Below are 13,094 nucleotides of genomic sequence, written 5' to 3' on the forward strand. Positions count from 1 at the left end.
AGTGTTGTCATTGCAACACTGTTGAACAATTTGTTTTCATATTAGGCACGCATCATCTACCATGTGTTTTGAATGTTTTCCCAAATTTTGAGTTTGATACAAGGAAATTTGTTAAAGTTATCAGGGAAATTGTGAACTTGTACTTTCTGTTACCACCAGGTGGCACTGTTTCCAAAATTTACAGTTTTTGCATAGGCATCTTCAGCAAAAGCCCATCATCGATCATCACAAATTTGGTTAAGATCTGACCTTCAATCGCAAAGTTATAAGAGTTTGTTGTGTGTTGCGAAATACCAGACTTCCTAGTGTTTGCCACCACCAAGAGGCGATGTTTTCAAAATGTACAGTTTTTGCATAGACATCTTTAGCAAGGGCCCATCATCGATTGTCACTAGTTTGGTTAATAGCTGACCTTCCATGGCAAAGTTATAAGAAATTGTTGTGTGTTGCGAGGAATCGTGATTTTCGCCAACTTTGCCGCCCTTCTTCTTGTTCGCCGTGATACTTAATGAAAAGATTTTGATACCTTTGGATCCTCAACTTGTCCACAGTGACCTCACAAAGTTTGAAGGTGATCCCATCAAAGCTCTATGACAAGTGCGTTCACATACCATTGGTGCGAAATGGCCAAAATCTGCCAAAAATGTACTTTCAATCCAAGATGGCGGCTTTCTTGTTCGTTTTAGAGCTTAGGCTGCTTTGAATTTTTTGACCGTCCCGACCTAAGGAACGCGTGAGTACCAAGTTTAGTGCATGTACATTAAACGTGCTCCTCAGGAGGACAAGTGTTAGGGGTTATAAGAGTTTTGCCTTTTGTTGTGAAGAATATGAATGAACGCCAACTTTGGCGCCCCCTATCTCAAAAACCATGCGACATTTTGAAAAACTTTTAATATCTTTAGATCCTCAACTTGTCCACAGTGACCTCACAAAGTTTGAAGGTGATCCCATTAAAGCTCTATGACAAGTGCGTTCACATACCATTGGTGCGAAATGGCCAAAATCTGCCAAAAATGTACTTTCAATCCAAGATGGCGGCTTTCCTGTTCGCTTTAGAGGTTTGGCTACGCTGACTTTTTTGACCGTCTGGACCTAAGGAACGCGTGAGTACCAAGCTTTGTGCATGTACATTCAACGTGCTCCTCAGGAGGACAAGTTTTACGGGTTGTAAGAGTTTCGCCTCTTGTTGTAAAAAATATTGATGAACGCCAACTTTGGCGCCCCCTATCTCGTACACCGAGCGACATTTTAAAAAGCTTTCAGGAACTTATGCTCGGCAACTTGTTCACAGTGACCTCACCAACTTTCAAGGTGATCGCACAAAAACTCTAGGACTAGTTCATTCAAATATCAGGTGTCATAGTGTCTGCTGTCACCAGGAGGCGCTGTTTTTGAAAGTGAATATTTTCATATAGGCGTCTTCACGGGCGGACTATCATCAATCCTAGCCAGTTTGGTTCAGATTGGACTCAGATTCGCAAAGTTGTAGCAGTTTGTTTTTTTGTCACAAATATCTGACTTTGCAGTGTTACCATGGCAACATCGTTGAACGATTTGTTATCATATTAAGCACGCATCATCTATCATGTGTTTTGATTGTTTTCACAAATTTTGGGTTTGATACGATTAACTATGTAAAAGTTATTACCGAAATTGTGTACTTTTTGTATTTTCTGTTACCACAAGGAGGCGCTGTGCTAAAAATGTACGGTTTTTTCACAGACTTCTTCAGCAATGGGCAATCATCAACACTAGGTAATTTGGTTGGGATGTGACCTTCTATCGCAAAGTTATAAGAGTTTTGTTGCCTGTGGCGAAAAATTTAAATTTTCATCAACTTTGCCGGCCCCTTTCTCGTACGCCATGCGACATTTGAACTAACCATAAGCATCGTAAGCTCCTGAACTTGTCCACAGTGACCTCACCAAGTTTGAACGTGATCCCATGTAAGCTCTAGGACAAGTTCGTTCAAATACCGATGGTGCGAAATGGCCAAAATCAACAAAAAATGAACTTTCAATCCAAGATGGCGGCTTTCCTGTTCGTTTTAGAGCTTAGGCTTGCCTAGGTTTTTTGACCGTCCCGACCCAAGGAACGCGTGTACCAAGTTTCGTGCATGTACATTAAACGTGCTTCATATAGGCGTCTTCACGGGCGGACTATCATCAATCCTAGCCAGTTTGGTTCAGATTGGACTCAGATTCGCAAAGTTGTAGCAGTTTGTTTTTTTGTCACAAATATCTGACTTTGCAGTGTTACCATGGCAACATCGTTGAACGATTTGTTATCATATTAAGCACGCATCATCTATCATGTGTTTTGATTGTTTTCACAAATTTTGGGTTTGATACGATTAACTATGTAAAAGTTATTACCGAAATTGTGTACTTTTTGTATTTTCTGTTACCACAAGGAGGCGCTGTGCTAAAAATGTACGGTTTTTTCACAGACTTCTTCAGCAATGGGCAATCATCAACACTAGGTAATTTGGTTGGGATGTGACCTTCTATCGCAAAGTTATAAGAGTTTTGTTGCCTGTGGCGAAAAATTTAAATTTTCATCAACTTTGCCGGCCCCTTTCTCGTACGCCATGCGACATTTGAACTAACCATAAGCATCGTAAGCTCCTGAACTTGTCCACAGTGACCTCACCAAGTTTGAACGTGATCCCATGTAAGCTCTAGGACAAGTTCGTTCAAATACCGATGGTGCGAAATGGCCAAAATCAACAAAAAATGAACTTTCAATCCAAGATGGCGGCTTTCCTGTTCGTTTTAGAGCTTAGGCTTGCCTAGGTTTTTTGACCGTCCCGACCCAAGGAACGCGTGTACCAAGTTTCGTGCATGTACATTAAACGTGCTCCTCAGGACGACAAGTTTTAGGGGCTGGAGCAGTTATTTGCCCCGCCCACTTTCATTTTTTAACGCACATTCCCGGAAACACTAATAAACGTAAATTTACACCAGGTCTGATGTGCTTGCAAAAATTGGTGAGTTTTGGGGCATGTTCAGGGCCTCAAAAAGGCGATTCATTTAGAGGAAAAATAATAATAATAAGAATAATCTTCGCAGTTTCAATAGGGTTCTTGCAACCAAGTTGCTCGAACCCTAACTAGTACCGCAAGCAGTAATTGACGGGTTCGAGCTTGACGGCTCGCGAGTCCCCGTGCGTCCACGTCGCAGCGCGAGTCCTCTTCCTCATCTTCCGTTCATTCACCGTTTGTGGTACTGGTTATTTTCAGCTGCATCCCCGCGCAATGTCAGGCGTGTCCTTTTAAAATGGCTGTCTTCCTGTTGGGTGAAAGGCGTGTCCGTAAACGTGTTTAGGGAAGGTACCTTGACTTACATAACAAGTTTCGTGTGGATCGGAGAATGTCAGACTTTACTTCCTGTTTCGGGAGTTGTACTTCCTGTAAAGCGGTCATCCTTTACAGACATGTTCAGGGCGGGTCTGAGGTCTGAGGTCTAACAGTGTGATTTCGTCTATAAGTTGTTATTTTTGTGAAAAACAACTGATGGTATCAGAATTGAAGCTGAATTTTAGAAATAACTAGTTATTTTTGTGATGGAACATCTGATGGTATAAGAATTTAGGGTGCATTTTCTCTTTTTTCCCTCTATTACTTTTTCTCTCTTCCCATTTTCCCTGTTTTTTTTTCCTTGGCCCCTCTTGCAGTACCTTTTGCCCCATCTTTCCCTTTCAGAGCAGCATGAGAAACTGTAAATGTTAGATTTGATAGATTTGTAGGCAAATGCCTCCATCATGTGGCGAACAAAGGTTACTGCACTGACGAACAACTCAGTAGAGTGGATATGTGTAGTGTTCTTATGTCAACACCATTGAACGATTTGTTATCATATTCAGCAAGCATCATCTACCATGTGTTTTACATGTTTTCATTCATTTTGAGTATGATACAATGAAATTTGTTAAAGTTATAAGGGAAATTGTGAAATTGTATTTTCTGTTACCACCAGAAGGCGCTGTTTTTAAAATGTACAGTTTTTGCATAAGCATCTTCAGCAAGATCCCATCATCGATCGTCACTAGTTTGGTTAAGATCTAACCTTTCATCGCAAAGTTATAAGAGTTTGTTGTTGTAGCGAAATACCAGACGTCATATTGTCTGCCGTCAACAGGGGGCACTGTTTTTGAAAGTGAATATTTTCATATAGGCATCTTCAGGGATTGACTATCATCAATCCTAGCAAGTTTGGTTCAGATTGGAATAGCATTCGCAAAGTGGTAGCAGTTTGTTTTTTGTCGCAAATATCTGACTTTGCAGTGTTGTCATTGCAACACTGTTGAACAATTTGTTTTCATATTAGGCACGCATCATCTACCATGTGTTTTGAATGTTTTCCCAAATTTTGAGTTTGATACAAGGAAATTTGTTAAAGTTATCAGGGAAATTGTGAACTTGTACTTTCTGTTACCACCAGGTGGCACTGTTTCCAAAATTTACAGTTTTTGCATAGGCATCTTCAGCAAAAGCCCATCATCGATCATCACAAATTTGGTTAAGATCTGACCTTCAATCGCAAAGTTATAAGAGTTTGTTGTGTGTTGCGAAATACCAGACTTCCTAGTGTTTGCCACCACCAAGAGGCGATGTTTTCAAAATGTACAGTTTTTGCATAGACATCTTTACCAAGGGCCCATCATCGATTGTCACTAGTTTGGTTAATAGCTGACCTTCCATGGCAAAGTTATAAGAAATTGTTGTGTGTTGCGAGGAATCGTGATTTTCGCCAACTTTGCCGCCCTTCTTCTTGTTCGCCGTGATACTTAATGAAAAGATTTTGATACCTTTGGATCCTCAACTTGTCCACAGTGACCTCACAAAGTTTGAAGGTGATCCCATCAAAGCTCTATGACAAGTGCGTTCACATACCATTGGTGCGAAATGGCCAAAATCTGCCAAAAATGTACTTTCAATCCAAGATGGCGGCTTTCTTGTTCGTTTTAGAGCTTAGGCTGCTTTGAATTTTTTGACCGTCCCGACCTAAGGAACGCGTGAGTACCAAGTTTAGTGCATGTACATTAAACGTGCTCCTCAGGAGGACAAGTGTTAGGGGTTATAAGAGTTTTGCCTTTTGTTGTGAAGAATATGAATGAACGCCAACTTTGGCGCCCCCTATCTCAAAAACCATGCGACATTTTGAAAAACTTTTAATATCTTTAGATCCTCAACTTGTCCACAGTGACCTCACAAAGTTTGAAGGTGATCCCATTAAAGCTCTATGACAAGTGCGTTCACATACCATTGGTGCGAAATGGCCAAAATCTGCCAAAAATGTACTTTCAATCCAAGATGGCGGCTTTCCTGTTCGCTTTAGAGGTTTGGCTACGCTGACTTTTTTGACCGTCTGGACCTAAGGAACGCGTGAGTACCAAGCTTTGTGCATGTACATTCAACGTGCTCCTCAGGAGGACAAGTTTTACGGGTTGTAAGAGTTTCGCCTCTTGTTGTAAAAAATATTGATGAACGCCAACTTTGGCGCCCCCTATCTCGTACACCGAGCGACATTTTAAAAAGCTTTCAGGAACTTATGCTCTGCAACTTGTTCACAGTGACCTCACCAACTTTCAAGGTGATCGCACAAAAACTCTAGGACTAGTTCATTCAAATATCAGGTGTCATAGTGTCTGCTGTCACCAGGAGGCGCTGTTTTTGAAAGTGAATATTTTCATATAGGCGTCTTCACGGGCGGACTATCATCAATCCTAGCCAGTTTGGTTCAGATTGGACTCAGATTCGCAAAGTTGTAGCAGTTTGTTTTTTTGTCACAAATATCTGACTTTGCAGTGTTACCATGGCAACATCGTTGAACGATTTGTTATCATATTAAGCACGCATCATCTATCATGTGTTTTGATTGTTTTCACAAATTTTGGGTTTGATACGATTAACTATGTAAAAGTTATTACCGAAATTGTGTACTTTTTGTATTTTCTGTTACCACAAGGAGGCGCTGTGCTAAAAATGTACGGTTTTTTCACAGACTTCTTCAGCAATGGGCAATCATCAACACTAGGTAATTTGGTTGGGATGTGACCTTCTATCGCAAAGTTATAAGAGTTTTGTTGCCTGTGGCGAAAAATTTAAATTTTCATCAACTTTGCCGGCCCCTTTCTCGTACGCCATGCGACATTTGAACTAACCATAAGCATCGTAAGCTCCTGAACTTGTCCACAGTGACCTCACCAAGTTTGAACGTGATCCCATGTAAGCTCTAGGACAAGTTCGTTCAAATACCGATGGTGCGAAATGGCCAAAATCAACAAAAAATGAACTTTCAATCCAAGATGGCGGCTTTCCTGTTCGTTTTAGAGCTTAGGCTTGCCTAGGTTTTTTGACCGTCCCGACCCAAGGAACGCGTGTACCAAGTTTCGTGCATGTACATTAAACGTGCTCCTCAGGACGACAAGTTTTAGGGGCTGGAGCAGTTATTTGCCCCGCCCACTTTCATTTTTTAACGCACATTCCCGGAAACACTAATAAACGTAAATTTACACCAGGTCTGATGTGCTTGCAAAAATTGGTGAGTTTTGGGGCATGGTCAGGGCCTCAAAAAGGCGATTCATTTAGAGGAAAAATAATAACTAGTACCGCAAGCGGTAATTGACGGGTTCGAGCTTGACGGCTCGCGAGTCCCCGTGCGTCCACGTCGCAGCGCGAGTCCTCTTCCTCATCTTCCGTTCATTCACCGCTTGTGGTACTGGTTATTTTCAGCTGCATCCCCGCGCAATGTCAGGCGTGTCCTTTTAAAATGGCCGTCTTCCTGTTGGGTGAAAGGCGTGTCCGTAAACGTGTTTAGGGAAGGTACCTTGACTTACATAACAAGTTTCGTGTGGATCGGAGAATGTCAGACTTTACTTCCTGTTTCGGGAGTTGTACTTCCTGTACGGAGGTCATCCTTTACAGACATGTACAGGGCGGGTCTGAGGTCTGAGGTCTAACAGTGTGATTTCGTCTATAAGTTGTTATTTTTGTGAAAAACAACTGATGGTATCAGAATTGAAGCTGAATTTTAGCAATAACTAGTTATTTTTGTGATAGAACATCTGATGGTATAAGAATTATGGTGCATTTTCTCTTTTTTCCCTCTGTTACTTTTTCTCTCTTCCCATTTTCCCTGTTTTTTTTTTCCTTGGCCCCTCTTGCAGTACCTTTTGCCCCATCTTTCCCTTTCAGAGCAGCATGAGAAACTGTAAATGTTAGATTTGATAGATTTGTAGGCAAATGCCTCCATCATGTGGCGAACAAAGGTTACTGCACTGACGAACAACTCAGTAGAGTGGATCCTGTGTAGTGTTCTTATGTCAACACCATTGAACGATTTGTTATCATATTCAGCAAGCATCATCTACCATGTGTTTTACATGTTTTCATTCATTTTGAGTATGATACAATGAAATTTGTTAAAGTTATAAGGGAAATTGTGAAATTGTATTTTCTGTTACCACCAGAAGGCGCTGTTTTTAAAATGTACAGTTTTTGCATTAGCATCTTCAGCAAGATCCCATCATCGATCGTCACTAGTTTGGTTAAGATCTAACCTTTCATCGCAAAGTTATAAGAGTTTGTTGTTGTAGCGAAATACCAGACGTCATATTGTCTGCCGTCAACAGGGGGCACTGTTTTTGAAAGTGAATATTTTCATATAGGCATCTTCAGGGATTGACTATCATCAATCCTAGCAAGTTTGGTTCAGATTGGAATAGCATTCGCAAAGTGGTAGCAGTTTGTTTTTTGTCGCAAATATCTGACTTTGCAGTGTTGTCATTGCAACACTGTTGAACAATTTGTTATCATATTAGGCACGCATCATCTACCATGTGTTTTGAATGTTTTCCCAAATTTTGAGTTTGATACAAGGAAATTTGTTAAAGTTATCAGGGAAATTGTGAACTTGTACTTTCTGTTACCACCAGGTGGCACTGTTTCCAAAATTTACAGTTTTTGCATAGGCATCTTCAGCAAAAGCCCATCATCGATCATCACAAATTTGGTTAAGATCTGACCTTCAATCGCAAAGTTATAAGAGTTTGTTGTGTGTTGCGAAATACCAGACTTCCTAGTGTTTGCCACCACCAAGAGGCGATGTTTTCAAAATGTACAGTTTTTGCATAGACATCTTTAGCAGGGGTCCATCATCGATTGTCACTTGTTTGGTTAATATCTGACCTTCCATGGCAAAGTTATAAGAGATTGTTGTGTGTTGCGAGGAATCGTGATTTTCGCCAACTTTGCCACCCTTCTTCTTGTTCGCCATGATACTTAATGAAAAGATTTTGATATCTTTGGATCCTCCACTTGTCCACAGTGACCTCACAAAGTTTGAAGGTGATACCATTAAAGCTCTGTGACAAGTGCATTCACATACCATTGGTGCGAAATGGCCAAAATCTCCAAAAAAATTACTTTCAATCCAAGATGGCGGCTTTCCTGTTCGTTTTAGAGCTTAGGCTGCTTTGAATTTTTTGACCGTCCCGACCTAAGGAACGCGTGAGTACCAAGTTTAGTGCATGTACATTAAACGTGCTCCTCAGGAGGACAAGTGTTAGGGGTTATAAGAGTTTTGCCTTTTGTTGTGAAGAATATGAATGAACGCCAACTTTGGCGCCCCCTATCTCAAAAACCATGCGACATTTTGAAAAACTTTTAATATCTTTAGATCCTCAACTTGTCCACAGTGACCTCACAAAGTTTGAAGGTGATCCCATTAAAGCTCTATGACAAGTGCGTTCACATACCATTGGTGCGAAATGGCCAAAATCTGCCAAAAATGTACTTTCAATCCAAGATGGCGGCTTTCCTGTTCGTTTTAGAGCTTCGGCTACGCTGACTTTTTTGACCGTCTGGACCTAAGGAACGCGTGAGTACCAAGTTTCGTGCATGTACATTCAACGTGCTCCTCAGGAGGACAAGTTTTACGGGTTGTAAGAGTTTCACCTTTTGTTGTGAAAAATATGAATGAACACCAACTTTGGCGCCCCCTATCTCGTACACCGAGCGACATTTTAAAAAGCTTTCAGGAACTTATGCTCGGCAACTTGTTCACAGTGACCTCACCAACTTTCAAGATGATCGCATAAAAACTCTAGGATTAGTTCATTCAAATATCAGGTGTCATAGTGTCTGCTGTCACCAGGGGGCGCTGTTTTTGAAAGTGAATATTTTCATATAGGCGTCTTCAGGGCCAGACTATCATCAATCCAAGCAAGTTTGGTTCAGATCGGACTCGGATTCGTAAAGTTGTAGCAGTTTGTTTTTTGTCACAAATATCTGACTTTGCAGTGTTGCTGTGGCAACACCGTTGAACGATTTGTTATCATATTAAGCACGCATCATCGAACATGTGTTTTAAATGTTTTCCCAAATTTTGAGTTTGATACGATTAACTCTGTAAAAGTTATAACCGAAATTGTTTTTTTTTGTATATTTTGTTACCACAAGGAGGCACTGTGCTCAAAATTTACGTTTTTTTCACAGACGTCTTCAGCAATGGTCCATCATCAACCCTAGGTAATTTGGTTGGGATGTGACCTTCTATCGCAAAGTTATAAGAGTTTTGTTGCCTGTGGCGAAACATTAAAATGTTCACCAACTTTGCCGGCCCCTTACTCTTACGCCATAATACCTATTGAAAAGATTTTGATACCTTTGGATCCTCAACTTGTCCAAAGTGACCTCACCAAGTTTGAAGGTGATCCCATGAAAGATCTAGGACAAATCTGTTCAAATATCATTGGTGTGAAATGGCCAAAATCAGCAAAGCATTTACTTTCAATCCAAGATGGCGGCTTTCCTGTTAGTTTTAGAGCATAGGCTACGCTGACTTTTTTGACCGGCCCGACCTAAGGAACACGTGTACCAAGTTTCGTGCATGTACATTAAACGTGCTCCTCAGGACCACAAGTTTTAGGGGGTGGAGCAGGTTTTTGGCCCGTCCACTTTCACCAGGGGGCGCTGATTTTGACTTGAAATATTTTCACATAGGTTTGTTCAGGGCCAGACTATCAACAATCCTAGCAAGTTTGGCTCAGATTGGACCAGGATTGGCAAAGTTGTGACAGTTTTTTTTTTTTTGTATTTTCTACCACCACCAGGAGGCGCTGTTTTCAAAATTTATTGTTTTCGGCAATATAGTCGCCTTCAGCAACTACCCATTATCAATCATAGGAAGTTTGGTTGGGATTGGATCTTCCATCGCAAAGTTATAAGAGTTTCGCTTTTTGTTGTGAAAAAAAGGAATTTACACCAACTTTGGCGCCCCCTATCTCGTACACCATGAGACATTTTAAAAAACTTTTGATAACTTAAGTTCCTCAACTGGTTCACAGTGACCTGACCAAGTTTAAAGGTGATCGCACAAGAACTCTAGGATTAATTCATTCAAATACCAGAGGTCATATTGTCTCCGTCACCAGGGGGTGCTGTTTTTGAAAGTGAATATTTTCATATAGGTGTCTTCAGGGCCGGACTATCATCAATCCTAGCAAGTTTGGTTCAGATTGGACTAGGATTCGCAAAGTGGTAGCAGTTTGTTTTTTTGTCGCAAAAATCCGACTTTGCATCATTACCATGGCAACATCATGTAACGATACGCCATCATATTGAGCACGCATAGTCTACCTTGTGTTTAGAATCTTTTAACCAATTTTGAGTTTGATACAATCATTTCTGTAAAAGTTATTCCCGAAATTGTAAAAGTAACTTTTTTTTTTAGATTTTCTGCCACCACCAGGAGGCGATGTTTACAAACTTAACAGTTTTTGCATAGGCATCTTCAGCAAGGGCCCATCATCGATCGTCACAAGTTTGGTTACGATCGGACCTTCCATCACAAAGTTATAAGAGTTTCGTTGCGTGTAGCGAGAAATTACAAATTTTCGCCAACTTTGCCGGCCCTTTTCTCGTACGCCATGCGACATTTCAACTAACCATAAGCATCGTTAGATCCCCAACTTGTCCACAGTGACCTCACCAAGTTTGAACGTGATCCCATGTAAGCTCTAGGACAAGTTCGTTCAAATACCGATGGTGCGAAATGGCCAAAATCGCCTCTGTTTTGGCGTGCAATCCAAGATGGCGGCCCTCCTGTAGGATTCACAGGGAAGTTGTCATCGACTTTTTTGACCGTCCCCACCTCATGAACATGTGTGCCAAGTTTCGTTCATGTACGTTAAACCCGAGAGCAGATGACCTAATAGAAGTTTTTTGCGTCAGTTTTTAGCCCCGCCCTCTTCCATTTTTTGACGCACATTCCTTGAAACACTGATATACGTAATTTTACACCAGGTCTGATGGGGTTGCAAAATTTGGTGAGTTTTGGGGCATGGGAAAGGCCTCAAAAACGCGATTCATTTGGAGGAATAATAATAACTAGTACCGCAAGCGGTAATGAACGGGTTCGAGCTTGAGGGCTCGCGAGTGTCCGTGCGTCCACGTCGCTACGCGAGTCACATTTGACTATTTCAAAGATGTCATCCCCCTACCTTTGTTCTGACGGCGTCAATATCTGCCACCAACGCCTACAACACACAATCTTAACCCCTCACCATTGGCACCCTTCACCTAACCTTGTTCGTCCTGACGGTCTTGGGATCCCAATGGTTCTATGAAGAGACCCCAGAGGATTTTCAGAGAAAAAACTAAAGTGAAATAAAACATGAGTATATTTGTCATAAAAATGGGAAACAAGATATGTAGTATAATCATAGTTAGAAGGATCAAATTTAGATACACATTTCTAATATCATAAAAAATACATTAAAGTGTGTCATTGTTGGTGTGCTGGTTCAGTCTGTTGCTGAATGAGCTGATTGAGGATGATGTGTTCAGAGAGTTTCTGAATCATTAGCATCACAGTCAATGCTTTATATACAAAGCTGTGTTTTTCACACATTATTCAAGCACATCAGCTTTGCCATTGTTCCCTTTACCTGTGAGCCGCCCTGCACATCAGGTTGGTTTGTTATTCATATGAACAGCAGATGCTCACATGCTCCTGTTACAGGTTGTAATGCAGTGTTCTGACTGAACACAAGTTTCAATGTGTGTAACCTTGTTTTAAAACAACAATACTGAGCTTGCTAATAATAATGTAGCCATAATGTTTCGAAACGCACAGTGGACTATTAAATACAGTGTCCAGCATGATAAAACCCCAACTTTTTGTGGGCCAATCAGAATCAGAACACTTTATTTTCCTTGGGTGAATTTTTTTTTGTCGTCTAAATGCTCCATGCAAAGAAAAATAGTTATACAGCAGTGGAAACAAGGCATAAGATAAGGATATAAATAAACAGGTAAATAGGCAATGAGATGGAATGAAATAAAATATTAAATAAAATAATACAATAATCAAGTAGACAATCTGGAAATGGAAACAATATACAAATATTAAGCAATGAAGTGAGAATGAGTATAGTTTGTTTTGTTTTATAGATAACCATAGGAGTCTGATCATCAAGTAGTTACTGGTTTTGTTTTGGCCGGTCACAAATGAAAACCATGCTAAAGTAAAGGAATTGGAAAATGATTTTCTTATTTTCACATTTGGAGGAAAAAAAGTCATGACAATAAATGCTACAGACTGGAAATGACTTACACTTGTGTTCAATTCTTATAACCAGTTTTTGATTGGTGCATTTTAAACCACGCCTCTTTTCCCCTAACTTGTCTGTGATTCGTCTATAACCACGTCTGTCAGGTAAAACTCAGCTCTGTTAGGACAGTGCCCTTCAGTTGTGTAGTTTCTACACAGCACGTGGTTCTACTTGGCCTTGGCTTTCAGTGGACTGCACTTGAGCGAATTTCATCTTTTTCAAAGTCTCTTTAACGGTTAAAAGGTCTTTCTTCTTTGTGTGTCCTGGACTTCATCAGCAGAACCAGCGGATAATTTTAGGTAAGTGCTGTTGGCATATCAGTTCAAATAGCTCTTTGTTTACATGGCCAGAGAGAACGATGCCAATGAATAGATTAATTTAAAAGAATGTAATCACTGTTTTTGCTTTCCGGTGACCTTGTCTTTGTTTGCATCTAGCATGGCTTTAGAAATGGTTAACATGTTAGATGCAGTTTG

This window comes from Solea solea, chromosome 12, assembly GCF_958295425.1.
Source record: "Solea solea chromosome 12, fSolSol10.1, whole genome shotgun sequence".
NCBI lineage: Eukaryota > Metazoa > Chordata > Actinopteri > Pleuronectiformes > Soleidae > Solea > Solea solea.